This window comes from Nothobranchius furzeri, chromosome 4 (assembly GCF_043380555.1).
Source record: "Nothobranchius furzeri strain GRZ-AD chromosome 4, NfurGRZ-RIMD1, whole genome shotgun sequence".
Lineage (NCBI taxonomy): Eukaryota > Metazoa > Chordata > Actinopteri > Cyprinodontiformes > Nothobranchiidae > Nothobranchius > Nothobranchius furzeri.
This window is the reverse complement of record NC_091744.1, coordinates 67,000,147-67,008,096: the sequence shown is the minus strand read 5'-3', so window position 1 is coordinate 67,008,096 and position 7,950 is coordinate 67,000,147. Positions and strand designations below refer to the sequence as shown.

Here is a 7,950-nt window from a genome sequence, read left to right as displayed (position 1 = left end):
ATGTAGAAACAAGCAGTCTCCTTCTGACATCATAAAGAAACAAGCAGTCTCCTTCTGATATCATGTAACAAGACATATATGTCTGATATATATCAGAATATATATATGCTTGTTGAATTTAAATCTTCATTAAAACGTTTAAATTTTCATTTTTAAAAACGTTAAAATCATCATTAAAACGTTTAAATCTTCATTAAAACGTTTAAATTTTCATTTTTTAAAAACATTAAAATGTTCATGAAAACGTTTAAATGTCCATTAAAACGTTAAGTTCTTCATTAAAACGTTTAAATGTTCATTTTTAAAAACATTAAAAGGTTCATTAAAATGTTAAAATTTTCATTAAAATGTTAAAATGTTCATTAAAATGTTAAAATCTTCATTAAAACATTAAAATGTTCATTAAAACGTTAAAATGTTCATTAAAACGTTAAAATCTTCATTAAAATGTTAAATTATTCATTAAAACGTTTAAATGTTCATTAAAACAATAAAATGTTCATTTTTAAAAATGTTAAAATGTTCATTAAAACGTTTAAAGGTTCATGAAAAGGTTGAAATGTTCATTAAAACGTAAAAATGTTTATTAAAACGTTTAAATGTTTATTAAAACATTATAATCTTTATTAAAACGTTAAAATCTTCATTAAAACGTTTAAATGTTAATTAAAACGTTTAAATGTTCATTAAAACGTTTAAATGTTCATTAAAACGTTTAAATGTTCATTAAAATGTTTAAATGTTTATTAAAACATTATAATCTTTATTAAAACGTTAAAATCTTCATTTTTAAAAATGTTAAAATGTTCATTAAAACGTTTAAATGTTAATTAAAATGTTAAAATGTTCATTAAAACGTTTAAATGTTAATTAAAACGTTTAAATGTTCATTAAAACGTTTAAATGTTCATTAAAACGTTTAAATGTTCATTAAAATGTTCATTAAAACGTTTAAATGTTCATTAAAACGTTAAAATCATCATTAAAATGTTTAAATGTTCATTGAAACGTTAAATTCTTCATTAAAACGGTTAAATGTTCATTTTTTTAAACGTTAAAATGTTCATTAAAAAGTTAACATGTTCATTAAAATGTTAAAATCTTCATTAAAATGTTTAAATATTCATTTTTAAAAACGTTAAAATGTTCATTAAAATGTTTAAATGTTCATTAAAACGTTAAATTCTTCATTAAAACGTTTAAATGTTCATTTTTAAAAACGTTAAAATGTTCATTAAAATGTTTAAGTGTTCATTAAAACATCAAATTCTTCATTAAAACGTTTAAATGTTCATTTTTAAAAACGTTTAAAGGTTCATTAAAATGTTAAATTTTTCATTACAATGTTTAAATATTCATTTTTAAAAATGTTTAAAGGAGACATAACATGCTTTTAAGTTATTCCTTTTTACATCTAAATCCTTCAGTTGGGGGTCTAAAAACAGTGGAACTGCAGTTCTTTGGTCTGATTTCCTCATTATTGTTGCTCTACAGACCCTCATCTACCCCTGTTCTGAGGAGAGTCTTGAGAACGAGCCGTTTTGGGGTACTGTCTCTTTAAACTGGAGGAGGAGCTGTAAACTCCGCCCCCCTCCATAGTGCAGTCCTGTACTCTCCTCCCCCAGTCGGACTTTGTAGTTCTATAGAGAAATCATTATTTAGCATAGCAGATTTAGCATAGCATATTAGCATTTTTAAACCACGTGGGGAGAGTAGTTCATCAAGCTGTTTCATGGCTGCTAACTCTCTCATGCATTTGTCTGTAGTCACTCACACACACCCGTCACGGCCGACGGAGGGACAAGCGAGCAGGCACACGCGCGCGCGCACACACACACACACAAGGAATGCTGCTTGCTTATTTCTGTAAAAAATGTTTAAAAAAAATGATACAGCTCATTAAAACACCATTCAAAGAATATATTTTATTAAGATCTCTATCTATATACATACATATAATTATAAATAATTTTATAAGTAGTCTTATTTTATATTGGGTGTCTTAATGGCTGAAAATGGATAAAAAGCAGTTACATTTTAATTTAAAGATTTGAGATTCTAGTCAAAAATAAAGAACATTCCTCCAAGTGTTCTTTAATGTCATCATTATAATTCTAATGCTTACAACTTTGTTTTTATTGTCTGCAATGCGTAGCCTATATCTTTATTAAATGTGTTTAGCTGTAAAGTGGTAATTCTCTCTAATGTGTACAGAGAGGTGGACATCAGTGCTGCAGTGAAATTCCCAAGATCAGTCTGCTTTGCTAACAAATATAGTTAAATCTTACCTGCATTCTAAATAAATACCGTTAGGTGAAAACATCAGTAGGCATTGAGTTATTGATACAATCCCTAACAGCCAGAATGGAAGAAGAGCATGCTGGGTCATCCTGGACCTGAGCCTGTTCTGTGTATTTACCTACAGGATGCAATAAATGTCTACAAGGCTGAGTTTGGACCATTACATCTAAAAGAAAGCATACAATCAGTGATTTTTTTTATTGTTTACATTAATATACAAATTTTCTAAGTATTAACCTCACAGCAAATAAGTAGAACAATATAATAAACAGGCTTTAGTAGTTAAAACAGGCGTTGTGCACACAGGTGCTTTGTGTCTCGGTGCTGGTGGTGTCTAGGTCTCAGAGTTCCTGTCCTCCTGCCGTCTTCTGTTGTCCTCAGGATACGGATTGATGTTTCCTGATGATGAGGGAGGGGCAGTATGTGGGCTTCAAACTGGTCCTGGACAACAGTGGGAGACCTCCGTTGTCTGAATACTGAGACCAGAGAGTTGGTGAGATGCAGATCTTCTCTACCTCATCTAGAAACGGAGTTGGTTCAGGGAAAACTTTTCCAAAGACCAGTTCCATGATGTCATCGCCATATTCTGCAATGATAGACAATAACTTTAATGACATATTTTGTTTACAAGCAGCTTTAGGAAAGTTGTTTCTTTAGCTTTCATGTTTATAGTCACGTTTGTGTTTGTTCACAAGTTCACTTTGCTGCAGTGACTTCATATTCTTACAAATGTAATAAAATAGTGACACTAAAATTATACAAATGATTCCTTATGAAAGGAAGCTCATTAGAGAGCAGTGCAGACAGACTTACTACATGCTGCAGCTGTTTTTGTAGGCCAGCTGCTGCTGAATTTGGGGAAAGTTATTCTGCACACATCCAGATCAGATGGTCGATTACAGAAAATAATGTAATTCAATAATTTCTAAACAGACTAAACAAGTAAAACATCAAATAAATCACTCTGCTGTCATCAGACGGAGTGATTCAGGGGGTGAGGTGTTCTTAATGATGAGGGTGGCTGAGGTGTGTCATCACTCACTTTGGTCTGGTCCAGACCGTCTCTTTACTGGTGGGTCTCCTTCCTCAGTAGGTGACGTGAAACGCCAACATCTGAACGTTCTGTGTTCCTTAGAGGAGAAGAAAAGTAACATTAGCAAGCTGGCTAAATTATTTTTTACTAGCATCTCAAGGACTTGGAGAAGCAGATCTTCACTTACCTAAACATCAGACCAGTTTGTCCCAGCTGAGCTCATCAGGGCGTTAGTCTGACAGCCTGTCAGTGAAACACGGCTCCAGTCTTCTGGATGTGGACTCTAAAAAGCAAAGGAACATTTTTACTTTGTTTTAATTATTTTACAGCCAATTTTATCAGCTTTCCGACGCTCACGCTCATACAGACGGTGAGCTTTGCTGCGTCTGACTGATGCAGAGCTAGTTTTTATATCTGCAGTGAGACAAAAAACTAACCTCACTTCACTTAGAGATCGTTCTTTAAAACTCTATTAAATCCACTGTGTTGACGCACTTTAATGACTTTGTCACGCTGCATTTTAGCTGATATGGGACTTTATTTACTGGATGCTAAGATTACATCACACTCATGTAGAATAACACACAGGCTCTCTGCTGTTACAATCAGTGGGAGGTTATCATCTGGTGTAAAAGAAGGCGTTGATCAGAAATCACGTTTTATTCCACGAAAATCAGCCAAATCCACATTAATCTGGGTGCTAACTTTACTAGCATACTGTGCTAGCGATAGCAAGCCGGATGCTAACGCTTTAGTGCTGCTAATGCCCGTAAATCTAAAGTAAAGTTTGTCGACATTTTAGAGTGATATGAAGCTTACCGCTCTGCTGCTGTGTCCCGGTGCTGCCAAATTCAGATGGAAATAACTCCTTTTAGATAGATGAAGCCCTCAGTACTTAGCCACTAGCCTGGAGACAGAACGAACCACGCGCGCGCGCGCGCACGCACACACACACACACACACAAACAAACGCAAACACACTACTTTTTCTTCTGTGTTTTTTTTAGCAGTAGTGTCATCAGCTCCTGGGTTTAAATACTGCCACACCACCCTTCCTTAAAACGAGGAACAGTTTTGAGCTGTGTGTGGCTAAAATAACCAGACATTCTGCATTTTTCCAATAGGACTACAAAAAATCTTAGCGAGAAGAAAAAATGGCGGATTGGCTCTGTGTTTAGCCGAGGGCCATTACCATATTTGGTAGTTATCCTCACTAAATTAATTACTGATGTAATAGATAATGTAAAAACTGAACGGGTGGACAAATATGCCCAAAACTTAATTATTAAATATCTAAATAGCAACTCCAGTGAATAATATAAGCCTTTTTGCTCACTTAGACACTTAAAATGTGAAACACACCGTGTTAATGGATAAAAAAGTGGGTTTTTCATGTTATGTCTCCTTTAAAGGTTCATTAAAACGTTTAAATGTTCATTTTTTTAAACAAGCATTCTCCTGATATCATGTAGAGACAAGCAGTATCTTGCTGATATCATAAAGAAACAAGCAGTCTCCTTCTGACATCATAAAGAAACAAGCAGTATCTTTCTGACATCATAAAGAAACAAGCAGTATCTTTCTGACATCATAAAGAAACAAGCAGTCTCCTTCTGATATCATGTAGAAACAAGATATATATGTCTGATATATATCAGAATATATATATGCTTGTTGAATATAAATCTTCATTAAAGCGTTTAAATGTTCGTGTATAAAAACGTTAAAATCATCATTAAAACGTTTAAATGTTAACTTTTTAAAAACATTAAAATCTTCATTAAAACGTTTAAATGTCCATTAAAACATTAAATTCTTCATTAAAACGTTTAAATGTTCATTTTTTAAAACGTTACAATGTTCATTAAAACATTAAAATGTTCTTTTTTTTTAAACAAGCAGTCTCCTTCTGATATAAAGAAACAAGCAGTGCCTTGATGATATCATAAAGAAACAAGCAGTGCCTTGATCATATCATAAAGAAACAAGCAGTCTCCTTCTGACATCATAAAGAAACAAGCAGTCTGCCTCTGAAATCATAAAGAAACAAGCAGTCTCCTTCTTATATCATGTAGAAACAAGCAGTCTCCTTCTGATATCATGTAGAAACAAGCAGTCTCCTTCTGATATCATGTAGAAACAAGCAGTCTCCTTCTGATATCATGTAACAAGACATATATGTCTGATATATATCAGAATATATATATGCTTGTTGAATTTAAATCTTCATTAAAACGTTTAAATTTTCATTTTTAAAAACGTTAAAATCATCATTAAAACGTTTAAATCTTCATTAAAACGTTTAAATTTTCCTTTTTTAAAAACATTAAAATGTTCATGAAAACGTTTAAATGTCCATTAAAACGTTAAGTTCTTCATTAAAACGTTTAAATGTTCATTTTTAAAAACATTAAAAGGTTCATTAAAATGTTAAAATTTTCATTAAAATGTTAAAATGTTCATTAAAATGTTAAAATCTTCATTAAAACATTAAAATGTTCATTAAAACGTTAAAATGTTCATTAAAACGTTAAAATCTTCATTAAAATGTTAAATTATTAATTAAAACGTTTAAATGTTCATTAAAACAATAAAATGTTCATTTTTAAAAATGTTAAAATGTTCATTAAAACGTTTAAAGGTTCATGAAAACGTTGAAATGTTCATTAAAACGTAAAAATGTTTATTAAAACGTTTAAATGTTTATTAAAACATTATAATCTTTATTAAAACGTTAAAATCTTCATTTTTAAAAACGTTAAAATGTTCATTAAAACGTTTAAATGTTAATTAAAACATTTAAATGTTCATAAAAACGTTTAAATGTTCATTAAAACGTTTAAATGTTCATTAAAATGTTTAAATGTTCATTAAAACGTTAAAATCGTCAAAAAAACGTTAAAATCTTCATTTTTAAAAATGTTAAAAAGGTTCATTAAAATGTTAAAATGTTCATTAAAATGTTTAAATGTTCATTAAAACGTTAAAATCATCATTAAAATGTTTAAATGTTCATTGAAACGTTAAATTCTTCATTAAAACGGTTAAATGTTCATTTTTTTAAACGTTAAAATGTTCATTAAAAAGTTAACATGTTCATTAAAATGTTAAAATCTTAATTAAAATGTTTAAATATTCATTTTTAAAAATGTTTAAAGGTTCATTAAAACGTTTAAATGTTCATTTTTTTAAACAAGCAGTCTCCTGATATCATGTAGAGACAAGCAGTATCTTGCTGATATCATAAAGAAACAAGCAGTGCCTTGATGATATCATAAAGAAACAAGCAGTCTCCTTCGGACATCATAAAGAAACAAGCAGTCGCCTTCTGACATCATAAAGAAACAAGCAGTATCTTTCTGACATCATAAAGAAACAAGCAGTATCATTCTGACATCATAAAGAAACAAGCAGTCTCCTTCTGATATCATGTAGAAACAAGATATATATGTCTGATATATATCAGAACATATATATGCTTGTTGAATATAAATCTTCATTAAAGCGTTTAAATGTTCGTGTTTAAAAACGTTAAAATCATCATTAAAACGTTTAAATGTTAACTTTTTAAAAACATTAAAATCTTCATTAAAACGTTTAAATGTCCATTAAAACATTAAATTCTTCATTAAAACGTTTAAATGTTCATTTTTTAAAACGTTACAATGTTCATTAAAATGTTTAAATGTTCATTAAAATGTTAAAATCTTCATTAAAACATTTAAATGTTCATTAAAACGTTAAAATGTTCTTTTTTTTTAAACAAGCAGTCTCCTTCTGATATAAAGAAACAAGCAGTGCCTTGATGATATCATAAAGAAACAAGCAGTCTGCCTCTGAAATCATAAAGAAACAAGCAGTCTCCTTCTGATATCATGTAGAAACAAGCAGTCTCCTTCTTATATCATGTAGAAACAAGCAGTCTCCTTCTTATATCATAAAGAAACAAGCAGTCTCATTCTGACATCATAAAGAAACAAGCAGTCTCCTTCTGATATCATGTAACAAGACATATATGTCTGATATATATCAGAATATATATATATGCTTGTTGAATTTAAATCATCATTAAAACGTTTAAATCTTCATTAAAACGTTTAAATTTTCATTTTTTAAAAACATTAAAATGTTCATGAAAACGTTTAAATGTCCATTAAAACGTTAAGTTCTTCATTAAAACGTTTAAATGTTCATTTTTAAAAACATTAAAATGTTCATTAAAACGTTAAAATGTTCATTAAAACGTTAAAATCTTTATTAAAATGTTAAATTATTCATTAAAACGTTTAAATGTTCATTAAAACATTTAAATGTTCATAAAAACGTTTAAATGTTCATTAAAACGTTTAAATGTTCATTAAAATGTTTAAATGTTCATTAAAACGTTAAAATCGTCAAAAAAACGTTAAAATCTTCATTTTTAAAAATGTTAAAAAGGTTCATTAAAATGTTAAAATGTTCATTAAAATGTTTAAATGTTCATTAAAACGTTAAAATCATCATTAAAATGTTTAAATGTTCATTGAAACGTTAAATTCTTCATTAAAACGGTTAAATGTTCATTTTTTTAAACGTTAAAATGTTCATTAAAAAGTTAACATGTTCATTAAAATGTT

At 29.6% G+C, this 7,950-nt stretch overlaps 1 long non-coding RNA gene across 1 annotated transcript; it reads right to left on the bottom strand.

The window, feature by feature from the left end:
* Positions 1-2,668: 2,668 nt before the first annotated feature.
* On the bottom strand, positions 2,669-4,281 carry LOC129157446 (uncharacterized). The gene is made up of 4 exons (XR_008560664.2): positions 4,154-4,281; positions 3,522-3,617; positions 3,344-3,431; positions 2,669-2,887 (listed from the first exon to the last, which is right to left on the bottom strand). It is a non-coding gene; the product is annotated as an uncharacterized lncRNA (long non-coding RNA).
* Positions 4,282-7,950: the final 3,669 nt, after the last annotated feature.